This window comes from Cervus canadensis, chromosome 11, assembly GCF_019320065.1.
Source record: "Cervus canadensis isolate Bull #8, Minnesota chromosome 11, ASM1932006v1, whole genome shotgun sequence".
Taxonomy (NCBI): domain Eukaryota; kingdom Metazoa; phylum Chordata; class Mammalia; order Artiodactyla; family Cervidae; genus Cervus; species Cervus canadensis.
In genome coordinates this window covers 32,644,458-32,666,019 of record NC_057396.1, presented here as the reverse complement: position 1 = coordinate 32,666,019, position 21,562 = coordinate 32,644,458, and the positions used below count along the sequence as shown (strand labels likewise).

Here is a 21,562-nt window from a genome sequence, read left to right as displayed (position 1 = left end):
CTCGCTAACAGTCCATCCCCGCCAGCAAAGTCAAAGACTTATTTTTAGTCCCCAAATAGGGGCAGCATTCAATATCTGGCAGTTCATACAAACAAACGTTTTCAAACTTGGTCAGCCTGAGAGCTTTAAAAAAAAAAAAAAAAAAACCTCAAAACACTCCAGCAACAACCACCTTTTATCTGTTCCAAACACACCGATTCTCTTTTTATATTAAAGCTGCGCGGAGCGCCCGGGAAATAGCCCAGGAAATGGAGCTAATCTGTCCTCCGCAGCCCCGCTCTGGGCGCCCGAGCAACCCCGGCAACCTTTGCACAAGCCTCTTCCCTTTTCTGCCCGGCCCTTTAAGGAGAAGAAAGCAGCTCCCTCTGGGAGCGGTCAGGCTCGGGCTGGGCCGCGGGCGGGTGGCAGCACCGCCCCCGGGCCCGGGCCGAGCCCCAGAGCGGCGGATCTCTGCGGATCTGCAGGGTGGGCAGCGGGCGGCGGGGACCGGGCAGGGCGCCGAGAAGGACGGAGGGCGCTGGCGGGGCTCGGGGACGCGGGGAGGGGAAGAAACGCGCGGGCGACTGTGCTGCTGCAGCGAGGACTCCGAGGCCGAGTCGGCTCCGGGAAGCGCTGGGCGGCCGGGTCACACGCGCCCCCGCCGGCCCGGCACCACCGCCAGAGCGTCCGAGGGAAAAGAGGGCCACGGATTAGCGCTTGGGTTTCGGATTGTCTCGGAATTCGATTTGCTTATTCCTAAAAAGATCATTCAAAGTCACGTCCAAAAATGAAGGATGAGGGAAGAAGGGAGAGAGCGCAGGGAACTAGAGGCAACTTGCACGGGGTCCCGGGAAAGTTGCGGCGGAGCGGCGTTGGGGTGAGGGTGGGAGGTGGGAGAGAGCTGCTTTTCTAGCGACCCGGGTTTTCTTTGAGCTCCTCCCGGTAAACTTAACGCGGGCAGACAGCGCGGAGGAGATCCTAGACTTTCGCCCGCCCTCGGCCATCGTCAACCCCACAAATAGCCAAAGTTTCCAAACCAAAATGGGGGTGGGGTGGGGGTAGCGTTTAGGAAGCCCAGAAACCCGGCAGGTCCTCCCGACCTCCCGCACCCCGAGCCTGGGTAATACTGAAGCGCTCCGGGAAACTGCGACATCGCAGTCAGTCACACGGCGAATCACCCCAACACTTTTCAAGAAAACAAAATATTCGCTGGGAAACTTACTTTGCATTTAGTCTCTATTCTTTAGGGGGATGCGGTTTAGGTCGGCTCGTGAGGGAAGCTCGTTTTGTCCAGGTTGGATATTGTCTACTTATGGATCAGCCCTTGGGTGAGGGTTTATTTTAATTTATGGCTTATGCATTCTTTTAAGGTCGATTTACATGACCTCCGGCTACAACTAAGACAGCCGAGGAAGGCACTCCAGTCGTCAGTCGGCCAAACCCACAATTAAAACAGCCCTCCCCCTAGTCTTGGTGTGACTAGGACTATCCCGGAGTAGGCTGGCTGCCTGCTTTTCTTTTTTTCTCTCTCCTTTCTTCGCTTCTATTCTTTCCTTCTTAATTTCTTTATGCCTTTCTTTTTTTAATATCACAAAATAAGATGTGGTATCAATTTGAAAGTTTCGGTATAACTTTCTTCAACCCCAAGCCTACAGCGATAACGAGAGATACAGCGCTCACAAAGCCCTCAGGATGCTGCCCTCTTGTGGGCACAAAGGGCCTTTCCACCCAGCGGTCCCATCTGAACCCTCACACAGCACAAACGCATATGCTTACACACACACACACACACACACATACACACACACACGGGCAGCGAGAGAGAGAACACTACACACGCAAGCACACGAGCTTCCTCCATCACACACTTGGCGCAAACTTCAATGAAATACCTACCTCAAACTTCATGAAGACTTAAAAATTCATTCTCTAAGCCACCTGATTCTTTTTCATAACATTCCCAGTTATATAGATTAGAGTATCTATACGGGGAGGCGGAGGAGGAGGAATAAGGTGGGCCGAAAGGGCGGACAGATTTCCGGACGAATACTTAGGATGGCGATAACAGCTTTCTGTTGTCAAAGGTTGCGTTGTCTGTCTCTCTCTCCTGCCCTTTTTGCCTTAGTGTCCCACGCACAGTTATCTACAGCTACAACATGTGTTTTCTCCGAGTGGATTTTGGGGATAGGGGGGTGGCAAGAAAACCAGAAGCCCGCCACGCAGATCTGTCACCGCCTCCGGAACAAGGCACAACTCTCCGAGAGGGGGACGCATCCTAGGGATACGCGCGTCCACCAGCGAGCGGCAGACGCTCGGGCCCCTTTCTCAGGCTCTACTCTTCCCCCCACCCCCCCACCCCCACTTCTGCGTCTGCCCCACTGAGCGCCCTCCTCCCGCTCCTCCTCCCCTCTCCCCTCCCCAGCCAAGTACGGAAACCCGCCGGGGCTGGGCGGCCGTGGCTCCCGGCAACCCGCGCCCTCGCGGGGCTCTGCGCACTCAGTTCTTGTCCGACCCCAACCCCTCAGTCCCAGCTCAGTGAAACTAACCCTGAAGCTGCCCGGAAGGGCAAGAGCGGAAGGCGCTGGGGACCGGCGGCCGGGCCCGGGGTTCCTGCCCCTGCCCTCTCCTGCTCCCCAACAGGTAGCTCACAAATGGGCCGCGCGCTCTCGCTCTGCCTCCCTCGCTTTCTAGATCGCTCGCTCCGTCCCGGTTACCTGGGCGGGCTCCAGGATGGTACCGCACGGGAGGGCTCCTTGTGCGCTGCGCCGCGGGAGTAAATGGCATTAAAGAAAAAAGGGAAAGATACAAATAAAAAAAAAAATTAAGGAAGGGGAGTCGTTGCTGGGTCAATTAGCTCAGCCCGGGGAGCAAGAGAGTAGAGCCCCCCCAGCGCCGCGGCCGGCTAAGCCCGTTAACTCAAGTCTGCGGGGGTGTCCCGCCCCGAGCGGGGGAACGCTGACCCGCAGAAGTTTGCCGCCGGGGTGCCGGGAGGTGAGCGCAGAGCGGGGTGACTAGGGGCTTCCCCCTTGAAACAAGTGAAGGCGATGGTTAGTGCTGTCAATCTTGGCAATCAGTGTGAGCGGCCATGTCGTAAGTATTCAAAGCATTTCCCGTCGTGCAACATCAGAAAGTGAGTGGCCAGGGCATTGATCTGAGCGAGGGAGAGGAGGCAGGGCTCCCCTCCCAGACAACACAGGCAAGATGAGACAAGAGGCGAGGGAGGCAGCGAGCCAGGCGGGGAAGCTGGGAGGGAGGGGGAGGGCCGGGGGAAGAAGAAGGAGGGGAGAGCGGAGGCAAAGGAGAGAGAGCCGGAGAGAGAGAGGGCAGAGACCGGCGGGAGCGGAGGGTGGAATTGGAGAAAGCGCCTGAGAAGAGAGAGTGAAGCGACTAGTAGGAGAGAACTGGAAGGCGACAAAGAAGAGGGAGAGTTGAGGTCAGAGGGGAATGGTGACAAGTATTAGGTGGAGAGAAAAAGGCTGAGGAGTAAAGGACCCCAGGAGTGCTATTAGGGCTGGAGTTGTTGGAAGGAGGAGTCTAGATGAAGGCAAACTGAAGAGGCGGAAAGGTAGACAACTGGGGAGAAAGAAAGGAGCAAACTGGAGAAAAGGAGGAGGGAAGGTGGGAGAGGAATTGCAGGGATGGTAGTTTGTGCTTTGAAAAAGTTATGTGAAGAGGATGATGAATGGACTGAATGTTAGGAAGTACTGAGATATAGAACTGGACCACAGAAGTGAGTCATGGCAGAAACAGAGAAGAGAAAGAACAGGGGCTAAAGCAGACCAAGAAGAAGGAAAGGAAGGTGAATATTAGGATGAATAATAAGGATGAAGAAAAGTGAAAAAGAGAAGTAATCAAAAGAGAGTGAAGAAAGAGATGCAGGAAGCAGAGATCATGGAAACATATAGGTTAACAGGATTTCAGTAAATAGAGGAAGAGGACCTTATTTTAAAAGATGGAGGAAGAGCAACTGAGAGAAAAAGGAATTGATACAGGAGATTCTTAACATATGTAGGGGGCCATATTCTGGAGGCCATGTGGAATATGAAGTTTATGGGTTAAAATTGTGAATAACAAAACATGTACAAACTACCAAGGAAAAAAATGATTATACCTTATACAATGATAAACTAAATAGTCACACATTTATTATAGGGTTAAGTTTGTGTTACACAGAATTGGGTGAGTGATATATGTGTATTACCTCAACTTTGTAGAGGAAAAGATTTGGAGAAACAATTTCAAGATGGGTGGCTGGGAAGTTGTAAAAGATGAAGAGTTTCAGTCACCCAGGACAGCATTTTGCAAAAAACATGTAAGTCAGATAGAGAAAATTATGTTTAACCACCCCCCATAAAAAAAAAAAAAAAACCTACACAAATTAAAGATTCTCTTTGATGTGGGTGTGTAGGGTAGATAAAAGATTTGAAGGGTATAGGGTGGCCTAATGGAACAGAGACCTGGAATTTTATCTCAGTGCAAAAAAAAAACCTGGGGGACTGGGAGGGGAGAGAATAATCATGATGTTAGGTAATAGAGATACAGAACAAAAGAAATAGATGAGAACACTAGCTTTGACAACAGCAGACACAGAGCTAAGAAGCAGCCAGTGTGCACAAGGTGATGTTGGCCTGTGTTAAGCCAGGCCCAAAGAAATAGATTTGAGAAACTAAAGTTAGTGGAGAGTCCAAATTACATCAAGATTAAAAGCTAAGAGAGGGGTTCTGACACGATCAGTGTAAACCTACAGAGATTTGTGGAAGTGAGGTCCTTGCTATGTAGAAACTGATATGAGCGGGCCACTTTGAGGCATTACATGAACAGGGAATTTGTGAAAGTAGATATGGACAGGAGAGAGGAGTCAGGAATTAGAGCTAGAAAAATCAAAAAGTTAATGCAATCTAAAGTTGCCAATTTGAGGAAGACCTTCACAGATCAAGTGATAAAAGATACAGAGGAGAAAGCCTCATCTTTGTTCCACTAACTTTGAAGAAAATGGAGAAAGTAAGTAAATGCAGATGTACCAAGCTGAGATGTCTGTTAGTCGTATATTGGCTTCTTAAAGTATACTCCATGTTTGGTTTCATATAAACTCCAGACAAGAGAAGGAAGAGGATAGAAATAAGGGTCAGGATGAACACCTGGGATTAATGGGGCAGAAGGAATAGCCCCATGCTTATTTCCTATTCCAGTTAGGAAAGATGATGCTGAGGATTGGAAGCTTGAAGACTGCAAGTTAAAATGACTTGATGACTGTTGGCTGAGAGGACAACAGTCCCCAACCAGAAATCTTGTGTCCCTTTCTCCCACAGAGATCTTCATGACTGGAAAAATCTGCCTGGAGAGGCCAGAGCCTAGAAGCCAGTGAAAAGAATGCCTGGCACCTTTCCTGCCAGCTCCTTCACACCTGGTCCCAAAATTCCCAGGAGTGCTCCTTGACCTCAGAGGCCCAACAGGCAAACCCAGATTGGTGTTTCTATCCTAGACAAGAGTCAACTCTCTTCTGGGTTTTGATTTTGTCTTTGTTTTATTTTGTTTTTGTGAATGAGTGTGGCCTGGCCCAGCTGTCCTTCCAAAGCCTCTCTCTGGCCCTAGAACTCAACTACAGGAGCAAAAAATCTATGGAAAGCTTTAGGGCAAAATCGAATGACCCTTCCTAAATGCCTACAGAGTTAAAGCAGAAAGAAGAGGGGATAATTTTAAGTCCCAAAGCCTGAGTTCTCAGGGTAGAGCCACCGAGAGAGGTGAAACATCCCAAACGGAAACGATGGGGCGCGACTTGGGTTTCTCAAAGTTGTGGTAAGTTTAGCTTTACAAGTACCAGCGTATGAGTTCTTTAAATCACCCAGCACTGGGGAATCTGGGGAACAAGACAGACCCCGCCGACCAGGTACAGGCTTCTGGCAGAAGGCCAAAAAAAGCGACATTATCAAGATCTCCGACATCCAAGGCCCTAATACTGGGCCGCGGTGGACCTTCGGCGGAAGAACGGCGGAATCCTCTTTAGATTTTATCTAATAAACTGATAACCAAAGTAGATTGATAAGGCGGAACCCCGAGCCAATCACAACATTAATCCCTAAAGGAAAGAAACTAAAGTTTGGGGTCTCGGTGCCGCACTTCAGGCTGTGCATGGGTTGACACGTGGCCCTCGGGGGCGGGAGTGAGCCCTCAGAGTTTCCTTTCAAGCCACAGGCGCTGCAGTACTGAGCAGGGGGCAAGGCAAAGAGCGCTGCAGAGAGTCGAAGTGCCGGACTCTCCACCTGGTCCGCACTGGCCTGCGGGCTCCAGGAAGTTCCGAAAGGAGCCGAGGAAACCTAGGCACCGTGGCCAGATCCCGGCACACTAGGGCTCACTTTCCCCGGGGGTCGGAGCCCCGCGCTGCGCAAGAAGCCGGGCACCGAGCACCGGGAACCAGGGAGGGAAGGAGGGGCAAGCGGTGGGAGCAGACTTACCTGCCCGCAGCTATCGCTACCTCCGAGCTGTCCGGGTGTCCCTGCGCACGACAACCAGCAAAGACAACTCGGCTTTGCTAAGTTTGGCCTCGCACCTCCAGAGAAGAGGCGCGAACCGGCAAATGAAAGGCGCGCTCGGTTCCTGGAGAGAGGTTCCCCTGAACTTGGGAAGGGGAGCGCAATGAATTCTGCTCGAGAAGTTAATATTTAAAGCACCCACGCAAAAATCAAAACGACTGTTAAAGACTCGTATTCTCGCCTTGAAAGTCTCCTTAAACCAGCCAGGAGGACAATTCAGATCTACATGATTTCATCCTAAGGTTTCTAACTTCTTTGAGGAAGGGCTTTATAGGTACTGTATAAATAGTACAAATATAAATGTCTTCCAAAACACGGAGAATGAGAACTTTTACTGAAACGAAGAATAAGTGAAAGAGTATAAAAAGCCAAAAAGGAAGAAGTTGGAAACTTTAATTACAGCCCAGAGAAAACTTTTAGCAATTGATTTCCTTAAACAGGAATAACAAACACACCAACGACTCCAGCAGTCCATCGCACTTCATTTAAGTTTGGTGTAACCAAATAACCCGAACTCCCAAATAACAGTGCCCTTGGGACTCTGCCTCAAAGAGGTCGGAACTCATGTTTCAACAACAAAAGCAAAAAAGCAAACTGTGAATAATGCTCTGCGTTCTTTAAGACGTCATTTTGCAAAAGGACCAGGCATTGTCCCTGGACTTTAAATGGATAGAGAATAACATTAAATTTCATTTGAATCTGCGCATCATCATATTGGGAAGACCACAGCGGTAGCGACAGTAGCAGCAGCACCGCCACAAAGGAGGTGGGGAAAAGTGGTAAAAATGCATGAACTTTTTTCAAAGAAAAATAAAGATAAATCAAAAATAAGTTTTACAGACATGTCTTTCCTGGCTTAGGAAAGTTAATTTTTAAATGTTCTCCTGCTGTCTAAGGTGCAAAGCCGAGTCTAGGGGAGTGCGTGGCTGGAATCTGCATGCTGATAAGAGAAGGCTGATGTACTTACAGTGACAGAGGGCAGGCTGCGGGAGAAAAGCTGTTTGTGTTAGCCTGCGAGTTACCCAGGGCTGCAGTGAGAGCAGAAGGGAGGAGTGGGAGTGCCAGTCTGCGTACACCTTCACCGCGTCTCATTACATCTGCCAGCCTCTCTCTCCCTCTCTCTTTCATTTCCACATTCCCTTTGTTCCTGAAAAAAAAATCTACACGTCACATCAGAGTCCCCAGATGCAGTCTACACCAAAGAAAAAAAAATGAATAATTCAATCAAACTGTGCATAGTCTCTAAGGCAATAAATCTATTGCACTTAAAGAAACGAAGGGTAATTACCACCATGGAATTAGAATAAGGCCAAAGACCCGAGATGTCGTTAAGTCTCTGGGTAAACTCCCCGGTCAAATAAAGTTTCATTTATTTAATCCTTTTGACATCTCAAATGGAAAGTCAGAGAAAGATTTTAACTTGTTTTAGAAGGATATTCACTTATCTTTAAACACATTTTTAGAAGGGGGGGAGAAAGCGCCTCGGGCATACTACCCTGCTGAAAAGGCTCCCAAAGGCAGCAGCACAGAGCGGGCACAAACATGAACCAAGACAATGTGTCCGTGGAGCCTGTCCAGGGTCAGTTTCTCCTCCACTCCACCCTCCTCCTCTCTCTCATTAGACGAGGATCGAGGATCGCTCTCCACTCTCACCGGCCACCACCGAAGCTCGACTTGAGAGCAGCTGGAATCTGGGAACGTTACCTGCAGCACCAGAACCTAAGAGAAATCGCGATTCCCTGCCACCAACATCCCATGCCATCCCCATGCACCCCTCCAAGTCCCGTAATCATCTACTTCTTCCATCTGCCTAAGAGAAACTGTAAAAGGGATTTTTTCCCCCCATGACTGAATGGAAGCTCTGTACTGTACCGACTTCTGGATTTGCCCTGGGTTGAGTTTAGGGAATGTCTGGAAAGAAAAAAAAAGGAGGGGTGCAGCTCAAGCCTTATCCAAGTTACTCTTAAGGCTGTATTAGACAGGAAAAGAGCCTACGGGAGAAACAGCTGGGATGCACACTGACTTGGAAATCTCAGTTCTAGGAACCGTGTCTTTTCATCCCGGAGGTAAGACTGTGTGATTCTCGCACGTTTATCGTTTTGCTGTCTGTGTGTCTCTCTTACCCACCGGCAGGGACCTCTCCCCATCGGGTCAGCCAGCATGCACCCTAGAGAAGGACACAGCACGACATAAGGCTTTCTTTTCCAGGTCTCTCCACTCATAAATTGTGGGCGTCATTGAAACGAGATTAGCAAATCTTTTCCCGCTGGCGGCAGCCACCAGACCCTCTGTCCCTCTGCTGTTGCACCCTGGTCGCGGCATCTCGGGTTGCACAATGGTCCGGAAGACCTAGCCTGCCGGGTCGCCTATCCTGAGAGCTCAGGTGATGCAGAGGAGAATCTCGGCGTCCCAAACGGGTTCCACCGAGAGTTTCCACTCAATACCACCTCCCGCCGCCTCTGTGCGTGCGGTAGCACGCACCCACAGACACACACATAGACACATACACGTTTTGCCATCCTGGCCGAACTCTTCATCTAAACTCAAGTCTCTTTAACAGTCAATTCAGTCCGCTTGAGAGCAGCGGGAAAACTAGGATGATACGTGGATGAACCGCGAGGGTGCCAACCGTCCGGCTTGGCCGAGCTTTGTTTACGTGCCTAAGTCGCCACCTTGAGGTCGAGCGGAAGACTGCGCCCGGCTCCCGGCTGTTGAGACCAACCCGGCGGACACCGGCCCCTCAGTCTCGGCGAATGCCTTGGACCGCTCTAAAGAGAAGCAAAGGGAGGGCACCTCTCAAGCGGACTGTCTGAGCAAAGCAAGGCCTGCCCTCTGACACCCGGGTTGAGAGGAGTAAGGGCTAACACTGCAGGTTAGCTGAAACCAATAGCAGGGAACCGAGCGAAGGCGCACTCTCCCAGCAAAGTGCAAAACCCGGGACCAGTCTGCAGATGCAAGGCAGGCACTGCTGCCCTGAAACTTCAAGCACTCCCAGGGCAGTAGCAGAGGGTTGGAAGCAGCTTCGGAGAGGCGTAGCGGTAGCTCGGGTCCTGTTTGAGGACCAGGTTCCCTTTTGCGGCGACCTCGGCTCAGCTCGGACTTCGTACTCCCACGGGCTCCTCTCCCGCTTGCTCTCTACCCTCGGGGCCGGAAACAAAGGGATTCAACCACGCAGCTAGACCCGAGGTCACTTAGCAGGGGGATTCCGGGATAGAACTACGTGAAGGAGAGGGATGTGCTCAGGCAACCTGGCCGTCTGCAGCGACGACTGGATACTTAGTGCTAATAGTCACCCATTTCTCAGGAAAACAGTCCTTCTGATTGTCTAACAATGGATTCGGTAAAATAATAGTGATTGTTAATTATATCAGCAATTTCCAACTTTCCCACCCATACTTATATTGAAACCCTTTTCCCGCACACCGTTCTTCCTGTATTCACGTCTTGCATTATAAAAATACCAGGCTTAAGAATACCCTAGCCAAGTTCTGAAATAACTTGTGGTTGTTCTTTGTTGTGCCTGGACACTGCCTCCAAGGCATGGGGACGTCTGCAAGGCCACTGCAAGTCCCATCTCTTCTGTGAAATGTGCCTTAGAACTGTCCTGGGAATTTCCCTGTTACTTGGGTACACAGACATTGTTTAATAGTAATGCTTTACAAAAGGAGAAGAATAATTTGATTTATCTCCAAAAAGAGGACACTCAGGAACTATCTTGTGCTATATGAGGCTATAATTCACTCCTTGCTAATACCGACTGGGGCCTTTCAGTAGTTTGGTCAGAATAACAAGAACAGTAGTAGTAGAAGAAATACATTTTATAAAAAGAACCACAGCGACCTAATGCTGATGATGGACAACAGGAAATGTCTTTTCAAAGAAGAGAAGCAACAGGCCCCCAAGCCAGACGCAATTCTGCTGTTTCGTACTACAACCTAGCAAATTAACATCCGATTGCTCCTTCACTTGTGTGGAAAGCTGAGTGTTATGGAATACAGTATGGAATTTTCCCAGGGAATCCCAATTATAGAAACACCTGTGCTAAGTAATGCTATTTTAATCCACTATGAAAACCTTAAGTATGTAATAGCCCTCAAATCATCTCATTTCTTAGTCACATGGGGTGGGCCAACCTCATGGAAGAAATGCCCCAGAGCTTTATCTCAGGGGGTTTTGCCTTGGTTTTACCATACATAATCCTGACAGTTCACCTCTTAAATGGAAGGGATATATACATGAAGTCTACTGTAACTGGCAGAAACTAAGCCTGGATAGAAGCCTCACAAAGAAAAATAAAATCAAAGGCCAATGACTACAAAACTGGAACACATGGCACATGTGCAGTCAGACACCAACTCCGTGATCTTTAAATCAAATCCTAATAACATAGGAGAAGTTGTCACTGTTCTGTATATACATTTCATTTTAGTACAGAGTATCAATGGCAAAATATAGTGAAATAAAACCACCATAAAAAGGAATGTGGTAGAAACCAAAAAATTATAAACCTCTATCAATTCCCCCCAAAATACACATCAGACCTAATATTTTAAAATGCCAAACCTAATATTTTTGAAATGCTATATGAAAAAAATTATTTATTAAAGTAATAACTTATAGCTTAAGGCTGCCAAAACTAATATCACTAAAACATCCATATGAAAAGTGAAATATTTATCAGTTATCCAAATGTTTGTCTTATAAAGATACATAGAATTGTTTTTCTACTAAAAGTGATCTAGAAAATACTATAGGTAGGCATGAAAATTATAAAAATCACAGAGAGGCAAAAATATGATAAAAGAGTAATCATATGATAAAGAGTAATGATAGATTAAATCAAACACAGAAATAAATTTATTCACTAAAATTCAACATATCCCACATGATAGCATCCTTCTAAGGTAACATGTCACCTTTTCAGCATCCGGTAATATTATTAAAGCATTTACATTCCTTCATATGTGCCACTCTCTACTTAAAGAAACATTTACCTCTGCCCAAATCTGAGGTTTACAATTCACTAAGATGACTATCACTCCATTCATTACACATTTAGCCACACTAGATACATCTGATAAATCATACAGACCCATTCCAATGCCTAATAAAAGACAAGCAAAGGACACAAAAACAATGCTGTAAAATTGTTCACTGATAAATATCAAATAATAAAACAACAATTTGCTAATATTACTAGTCTTTAAAAGTTTGATCATTTACCTTAGAAATTTTATGCTTTCTGTATGTATTAGCATTGTTTTAAAAACCTGAATTTGCCTAAATTATATAATTTTCTAAAATTTATTATTTAGAAATCTTTCTTTCAAATCCCAGATTGTTGATTTTAATATTTCTAAATAGAGGATTTCTCTGTGTGTGTGCATTTTTAAATATCACAGTTACATTGAAGACTTTTGCTGTTTTATACATTTTTAATTCACAAATTAAATATTTATTGAGTGTCTAATATGTGCAAAGCAAATAATTAAAAAGTGCATTAACTGAGGATCTATCTTTTGCACTTTTCTAATTTAATAAATGTTAGTTAAAAGCCTTTTGTACATATATTGAAAAAAATTTTTTTACCAAATATCAGCAGAAATATTCTGTTCAATATAAGTACATTTGATAGTTACATATGATGTTAGTTCATTTTATTTGGCATATACTATTTAAGCTACCTCAGATATTTTTATAAACCAACAAGCTATCACATTTCTAAAAGCTTTTCTAACTTATCAAAAGATATATCTTTTAAAAGCTTTATTTAGAAACAGAATCTACAGTTATAAACCAATTCCAAATAACATATTTTATATATTTTAATTTTAAATGAGTACTAAAAGAAACTTCATAACTTCAAATTGATCTGTAATTGCTATTCAAAATTATTCTATAACTTTTTATGTTTTATGTCTCTAACATGTAGCATAATTGTACATATAAGATAAAGATATTATCTATCAAAAGGGAAGCAAATGAAAGTTAAAATATAATTCGGTGTTCCAAGTATCTGGATGTTTACTATTACTGAAATAGCTCATTGAATTTTATTGAATTTTTAAGTTTTCATCAAGATGTTTTGCATGAGGTTTGAATGTTTTATTTTTAAGGTGAGGGGACGGGGACAGACAACAACATTGAGAATATGCAACAATGATCATCCTCATGTTAATTCATGTCTATTTAAGACAATAATGAGAGAAAAGCTTCACTTATTCATACTTAAAGTTCTAGAATAGTAGGCTTCTGCAGAAAACATTTAAACTCAAGAGCTCAACACAAAACCTCTTTTAATTATATTCAATATGTTATCAATCTACTTTCAAAGTTGATGAAGTTTAGTACTAAACTGAATATTAAGCAAATAAGTGTTAACTATGTTCACTAGAATTAGCATATTTCAGATTATAGTTTATAAATTTTTAAGAGCATCAGCATCATGATATGGTTACCATAGAAACTGCAACAATATGTCATTTTGATTAATTTTATATGCAGTGATAAGGCCTAGTTCTACATTACTTCAATATAAGTTTGAAAAGCAATATAAATAGTGAGTAGTGAGTTTCCAATTTATACTAGTTTAGAAACTAATAAAGTACAAACCTTTAAAAAAGAAAAATCCACAATGCATTCTAATAGCCTGAAAGGACAGCAGTTTAGATAAGGTTATAAGATATTTTTAAATGGATACATTCTGAAATAAAAAGTTTCAGTAACAATCAGCTACTTCTCTTAGTATTCCATACTCTTGCTACTTAGGTTTATTTATGGATACCAAAATTATTGGTTACTACATATTACTTAATTATTAAGTTATGAGTGTTCTTTCTGTTCTCAAGAGATAGGTGCATTTGGTTTTACATTATAAATTCAAAAAGACTAGAGCAGAATTTTAATATTTTTAAAGTAATTATTATAACAGATCCCTTTCATTTAGAAGTAAGACACAATTACCAAAGTCTTATTATATCACTGCCAGAAATATTCCATTGACATTAATGGCTTGATTATTGGAACAGAAAAAAAAACTATAAATAAAGAATACATTTTATAAAGAATAAATATGGCAAGAGATTTGGAGCTCTAAGTTATATGCTCATTGGCTAACAAATATCTTTTCCTTGTATTTTCTATCATTGCATATTTTGAAATGGAATATGCCCAAGAGAACTCTGAAAATAATTTGAAAAGGCACACTATATTTAAATCTATACTTATTATGCATCTTTCCTAGGTATAATATAGACTGTGTTGCTAATAATTTCAATGAATTTCTACAGGGCAATGTCCTCAAACTAGCTAAAAAATATTATATTCTTAAAAGTGATTTTTTAGAAAATAAATGAAGGCAGTATGTGTGTATTTTTTTCCAAATGATAAAGAAACAATCCAAGGAGGAAATGATAAACATATACAACTTATTCTTCTTGATAGGATTAAGAGGATTGCAAAGAAGCTTTTAAATCCCCAGTTTTCCTGACAATTAACAATGAAAAACAGATGTTTACAAAGCTGTTTCATATGCTGTCTTTAAAGGCGATAAAAGATGGTTTGTGGATAGTAAGAACGAAGAGCCAGATAACTGCTTGCCGGGTGTATATTTAAAAAGCATTTTCATTGGCTCAGTTATTGTTAATAGTGAAAGAAAACACTTTGTGCTGCACATACTGTATGACTGTGAGTATAGAAAACTGCCTTCATAAAGTCCTCAAAAACTCTTAAGATGTAATTTACAAAGATAATAATAACACAGAATTATTTCACTTCTCTGAATGCTACACATTTGCATACCAGGACTGTGTACAATATACTCATAATGCACATTCATAATAACAAGGACTTCTTAACACTGTAACTACAGCATAAGATCTGTGCATTAGCCAGTCTATCCTACCAAGTTTTACTTATTGGTATGAAAGTGTTAGTCTAAGTAAGCCAGGTGTTAGCTGTCTACAAAAGGGAAGACCACTCTATTAACCACTACATCACCATTGTGAGAAAATCCGGTGATAAAACTAAAAAACATGTGACCCTGCAAGGCAATAACAGCATTATCCAGCAATATATTGAAAAATGTCAAATGAATATTTTAAGTTATATGTCAAAATCATAGGCCTATACTGCAAAAAAAAAAAAACCCACAAAATATAACTACTGTTTAATGTTTAATTGATTTTAATATACTATTATTTCTAGAAACAAGCACCATGCTAGGTACTTTTTTAAATGTTTAATTTTTTAAATATTAGTTTGGGTATTACTATTTAGTGAAAACAACCTTAATAATAAGTCTTCTTCATGAAGCATTTGTCTCCTGCCTTCAGCATAGTAACTGTATATTTGGTATGCACTACAGATACTTTGGACTTTCCAGGTTGCTCAGTGGTAAAGAATCCACCTGTTAATGCAGGAGATGTGGGTTTGATCCCTGGGTCAGGAAGATCCCCTGGAAAAGGAAGTGGCAACCTATTCCAGTATTGCTGCCTGGAAAATTCCATGGACATAGGAGCTTGGCAGACTACAGTCTATGGGGTCACAAAGAGTCAGACACAACTGAGCAATCGAGCATTCATGAGCATGCAATGCACCGATACTTTAGATAAATTCAAATTGTGGTTATTGTCCATGTTGTTTCTTGTTCATATTTAACAGAGAATAAATATAACTTAACAAATAATAGAAATATATTGTTTCTATTGCCCATATGTGTTATTTTATAAATTTACTACTGACATTTTCTAATCAGTCAAAATGGAAAATATATTTTTGGAACAAAGAAAGAAGGCAGGCATAATATTACAGCAGTTACAATATGTAAGACTACTTGAATGACAAAAACTGAGCAAAAATATCCAATGAGAAAAAATCCTGAATATATTAAAATATTTACATTTATAATTAAAATTGTGCTTAATATGAAAAATACAACAGAAGATAATTACTTATCCTTAAAATTTTATTAAATATTTGGTAGCCCATAGGCACTTATTTATGTGAATATTGTTAAAATTGAATATATTTTACTGTGAAGCTTGAATTATCTTCCAGATACAATAAAGTATGAAATATGTTCATGTATTTGACTTTATTCAATTAAAAATTTTTTAATGTAAGTTGATTATTTACATGAACACTACAACTTGAATTAGGTCTATGATACTTAAACACAAGGAATAAAGAAACTACCTTGAACTAGCAACATTTTGGTCCTTGAAATTATTATGGTTAGTTTAAAGATTGTTAAAATCATCAACAGGCTTACCTAACCTACCCTTAACACTCAGGATTAACATACTATACAATAGGGAGAAAACTATTAAATTACTTCAGTGTTCAAAATCAATACTAGTGCAAAATCTCTTATCTGTTTTAAATGTGTGAGATTCCATTGTTTTTACTTACATTCTGCTTTCAAAGTATTTTTAGAATAACATTTTATCCATTAATGTTTAAGAAACAATTTTGTAAAATCATTAAGGACCATTTTGTCACTGATATTTCCTTATGAGCATATATTATCTGTCTGAGCATAATAGAGAAAATTGCAATGACTTCCTGGGTGGCAAGAAGTGGAATACACTGTAATCATCAGCAGTGAAAAACTACTGCAAGATATGCTCAAAATTTTCACCAAAATCAAGTAATTACATTTAATATCAGTAAAACTGTATACATAAGTATGTGGGATAGGTGATCAATATAATTGTTTTAGTTTTTAATCTTTTGACTCAGAATGTCAACAATTTTGTGATTTTTCCAAATACAAGAATAGGAAAATCAAGTACCAACCCACCTTTCCTGGAATAGGGACATATTGGTCTGATCCAGAGAATATGAAACAGAGCTTGCTCATTTCTTATAAATTCCATTAACCTTTTCTGGCCTTAATTTTATTTGAGCCACCTCAGTCACCACTTTCTGCATAGTTATTTAATATACTAGTTCCCTTTTATCATTTGAGAAATCAGAGCACCTGAAATGTGAACTTTTTCATTCTGCTTTCATCTGTGTAACTGTATTTGGAAGAGCATACAGTCTAAATTTTTTTCTACCAACATGTACAATTTCACCTTGGAAACTCTAATAAGGTATGTCCCATAGTTAGCAAACTTGTTTTTGGTCTGTTTGCAATTCACACACAGAGTAATACAACAGCCAATATTCTACAGCTCTACAGTTACATATGGAGTGCTCAAGTACTGCTTACAGTTATTTTGGAGTGCCCTTAAGTAAACCAAAAATCCTAAAATGAAAGAACTAAGAACAATTTATCTGAGCTACATCCAGTGTGCAACTCCTGGGTGCTAAGATCAAAGAAGAGTAAGAAAAAAGAATCATAGCCTCTGGATTCCATTAGCTCACAGTTCACAATCACGACAAGTCATTCAACAGATGTATTGAAAGATACATCAGATACACTGAAATGCACAGTCGTTCATATGTCACAAAAGGTAAATACAACCTAGAATTAGTGGGAATAATATCTCAATTTTCCAGACAGTATAGAGCTATATGCAGAAATGACCCAACAAGATACCTGCATGTAATTTAATAAATCAGTTTCTAAAATAATTTATACAAATCATTCAACTGCAGAATTTTTTCAGATTACCAAGTTTCTAGTGCCCTTTAACACATCTATTAATAATCCTTCATTCTAAGTCATTTCAACAACCTAGTTAGTACTTCTACATATACAGAAAATAAAAGTATCTTTCCGTAGCAGACATCCTAAGAATACCTATAAACAGAGATTCCAATGAAATACAATCAGAAAGACTGAAATCTTCACACTTCTTTTAAACCTGTGTGAAATCATATGATATGACTCCTTTTTTGTTCAGAACCTGATTTCTTTTAGGACCTAAAAATATACATGTTTTCATTTATTTATGACAATCACTGAAAGGAGCATTGCTAGAGCATCTTATACATACTTTGATTTTTATTTTTAATTAATTTTTTGTTAAAGTAGTGTTTTAAAAGGGTAAAAAAATAGAATTTTACTAAAAAGCTTTTATTATAAAACAATGGATCTCTGTCACAACCTTCCTCTTCCCATTCACAAGACCCAAAGACGATCACTTTCAAGTCTTTTTGTATTCAAATCTTTTAGTATTTAATTGCACATTTCTAACTAATGTGCTTATAATGATATTTAAGCCTTGTACATAAACTACTTTTTAATTTAAAATTTAATCATTCTTTATCATCTTATTTTGGCGGGTGAATATTTAATTCTTAGGTATCATTTTTCCCATCCTCCCAATATAAATAATTATGTAACAGCTCACTGACTTTAAATCAAGCCAAGGCTTATATTATCACACAAAGTAAATCTTGTTTATGACTGAGCCAAGTAGTATACTATAAATAAATGTCATTTCTTTTATATATCTTTGTTCTTCCTTATTAAAAACCTATTTACAATAATTCACTTAGTTTTATGGAACTATTATTACTTTTTCCATGTTTTCACCCAAAAGTGTTATTTTTCCAAATTGTCAAATGTATCAAGTTAACATTTTTCTTGGAAACTAATGGTTAATTTTATGTATTGACTTTCCTGGGCCAGAGTGTCCAGATAATTGCTTGAACATTTTTCTAGGTGCTTCTACAAAGGTGTTTTGAGATAAGATGAGATAGTTGGATGGCATCATTGACTCAGTTGACATGAGTTTGAGAAAGTGAAGGACAGAAGCTTGCAGAAGCTTGGCTTGCTGCAGTTCATGGGGTTGCAATGAGTTGGACACAACTGAGAAACTGAACAACAAACTTTGAGTGAAGCAAATGGCCCTCCATTATGTGGGTAAGCCTCATCCAACGTGCTGAAGACCTGAAAAGAACAAAAAGACTGACCCTCCTCTAAGTAACAGAGGAGTCTCCTGCAGACAGTCTTCGGACTTGAACTAGAACGTCAGCCTTTCTGGGTCTCCAACTTAATAGCCTTTGGACTAGAATCGTGGCATCAGCCCTCATGGGTCTCCAGCCTGCCAGCCCATCCTGCACATTTTCAGCCTCTGTAATCATGTAAGTTAATTCCTTATAATAAATCTCTTTCTGTATTTATACACTACCCATTGGTTCTATTTCTCTGGAGAACCCTGAATAATACAGAAATTCTGTCTTTCAGCTCAAATTCAGACTGATAGGCTCTCTATGCCTTTACATAAGTCATCCTTGTATTTGCCTTTATGCTTTCTTGTGTTAGACTCCTAATCTTCCTTTTTCTTGGTTTACTTATTTTATTAAAGCACATCCTCCAGTAACTTCTTTAACAAAAAGCATACATGAGAAGTAAATTTAAGTTGTTGCATATCTGAAAATCTATCTCATTCAGTTAATAGTTTGATTATCTACATAATTTGAAGTCGAAATCATTTTTGCTCAGGAATTTTGTAAGCATTGCTCCAATGTACCCTAGACATCAGTCTTAATATTGAAATGTCTGTTTCGTTATTCTACACAACCTATTTTTTTCCTCTCTGAAGTCTTTTGTAATCATATCTATATCCTTATTGATTTAAAATTTTACAACAATATACTTTGGTGTAGATCATTGTTCTGGGCACTCAGATGGTCTTTCAGTCTGAAAAACTCATGACCTTGAATTCCGGACATTTTTCTTGCATTATTTTTTTTTTTCTACTCTACTCCATTTTGCATCGTCTCTTTCTGGAATGGCTATCAGTCAGATGTTGGAACTTCTAAAATGATTGTCTAAAATGCTCACTTTTCTTTACTTGTCATTCTACTTTCTGGTGCTTCTGAGAAAGCTTTCTTCCTCTAAAGAAAGGATAGAGCTTCCTGACAAACAGATCTTTCGTCACTCCACCTCCTAGCTTTCTATTTTTAAATGTGGCTGTGATGCCTAGAGTAGCAAAAACCATCTAACAAAAATGAGACAATACATACAAAGATGAAAAGATAATTTAAAAATTCATAGTACTCCATAAATATTTGTAAAATGAATAAGTGCTCATTGAATAATGAGAAAGGTAGGACAAAAGAATAGAAAGAGTCTAAGATTTTAGCAACATCACTGTACTTCTATGAAAGCCCTAAATTTCAAGCTCCAGACATTATTATATGAAATAAGTAATTTTTTTCATTGCTTAAGATACTATAACCAAAAACATCCCTTACTATTACAAACCTACAATAAGTATTCAATTGGGTGTGAATAGTATTAGTCTTATTCTAGATGTCATATACTTCAGATCTACTATTAGTCTAATTTTATATGTCCAATAATCAAAATTTCATAATACAGCTGTCTTCTCTGAGTTCTTCACATATCCCTAAAATTGTAAAGCCTGGAACTGGACAGTATTTCCAGAAAAAGAATGATTTGTGGTTTCACAAAATGTCACAATAGAAAGATCTAATTCTTTTTTTTTTTTAAGATTTTAGTCATTTTAAAAAATATTTATTTATTTATTTGGCTATGATGGGTCTTAGTCACCAAACGCAGGACACAGGATCTTTTCTGTAGCATGCTGGTTCTTTCTTTCATTTTCAGTTGTGGCATGTGGGATCTAGTTCCCCCACCAGGGATTGAACCTGGGCCCCTGTATTGGAAGCACAGAGTCTTAGCCACTGGGCCACAGGGAAGTCCCTGTCATTCATTCTTTCTTATACAATATTCTGATTTACACTGACTCATACCTGTTTTGTTTAGCAACTAAGTTACTTTGATCGTCATGTTTAGCTTACTATATTCTGATATCTGGATAATTTTCTTTTCAAATTTATTTTATTAAATTTTTAAAATAATAAGCATGATAATATTCATTAAAATGAATTGGATAATACTGAGATCATTGGGGGAAAGTTAATAAAGCAAAACTTATCATTTTCACCTCCCTAAGATTAATAACTTCTATATATTTTTTATATTTCTTCATGTTTATTCAAACATATACACATATATGTATCCTGAATATATTTTCTATAGTTGTTAGAAAAATTGGAGAATGCTATATACATTACTTTCCAATTTGCTTTCACAACAGTGCACAGACATTCCTTCAGACTTCTGTTAATAGCTGCATATAGTATACCTAGATATACTATAATTATTTATAACCATATCCCTATTAATGAGCATGCAAATTATTTGCAATTTTTAATACCAAAAAGTTTTGCAATAAATATCCTTTATATTGTTGCTTTTGTTGCTGTTAGATTTCCAAAAGTGAACTGTCAGGTTTAAAAAAATTGTATATCTTATTTCAATAGATACTATCTGATAACTTTCAAAAAAGTTGTCGGAATTCAGTCTCCCATTAGCAGCATAAAAGAATGCTCATTTCCCCTCATCTTCTTCAGCATTAGATAGTCTCTTTTTTCTATTTCTGTCAATCTGATGACAAATAGTATATCACTGGTATTTAATTTCATTTCTCTGATTATCTTTTTATGTATTTATTGACTATGTATGGAATTGTCCAGGCAAGAATACTGGAGTGGGTAGCCATTCCCTTCTTCAGGGGGTCTTCCTGATCCAGGAATTGAACCCTGTTTGAAGAATCATTGCAGACAGATTCTTTACCATCTGAAGCCCATATTTTCTCTTCTGTAAACTGACTCTTTGTATCCTATGACACATAATGCCAACTGTCTACTCATTATAAGTCATCCTCACCTTGCAAAAAGAAAACTATTTTTCAATATTTGAACCTGTGTGATTCATATGCATATCTTTAGTACTAACTCATGAATATTGATTGGTCTAAGATAATTCATTCATTCTTCATTCATTTATTCATTCTATATATATTTACTGGGCTTCCCTGGTGGCTCAGCAGTAAAGAATCCATCTGCCAATGCAGGAGATGCAGGAGACACAGGTTCCATCCCTGGGTCAGTAAGATTCCCTGGAGGAGAGTATGCCAACCCACTGCATTATTCTTGCCTGGATAATCCCATGGACAGAGGAGCCTGGTGGGCTACAGTCCACAGGGTCACAAAGAATAGGACAGGACTGAAATGACTGAGCACACACTCACACATATATATTTATTGAGCCCCCACTGCATGCC

General features: G+C 40.3%; 1 protein-coding gene and 1 long non-coding RNA gene across 12 annotated transcripts in view; one reads left to right on the top strand and one right to left on the bottom strand.

Moving 5' to 3' along the window:
* SOX6 (SRY-box transcription factor 6) overlaps positions 1–7,597 on the bottom strand; it is a 672,686-nt gene extending 665,089 nt beyond the window's left edge. For 4 of the 9 annotated variants that reach the window (XM_043481411.1, XM_043481400.1, XM_043481420.1 and 1 more), the window contains exon 1: positions 7,477–7,597. The gene's annotated coding sequence lies outside the window, so the exon portion shown is untranslated. The other 5 variants (XM_043481412.1, XM_043481416.1, XM_043481401.1 and 2 more) reach the window with 5 other exon arrangements.
* The window catches only part of LOC122449608, a 33,371-nt gene continuing 14,290 nt past the window's right edge, over positions 2,482–21,562 (top strand). For 2 of the 3 annotated variants that reach the window (XR_006271979.1, XR_006271980.1), the window contains exons 1-2: positions 2,482–2,619; positions 5,289–18,548. This is a non-coding gene — a long non-coding RNA (uncharacterized LOC122449608). Of the gene's footprint in view, positions 2,620–5,288; positions 20,380–21,562 lie in introns of those variants that run through there. The other variant, XR_006271978.1, reaches the window with a different exon arrangement.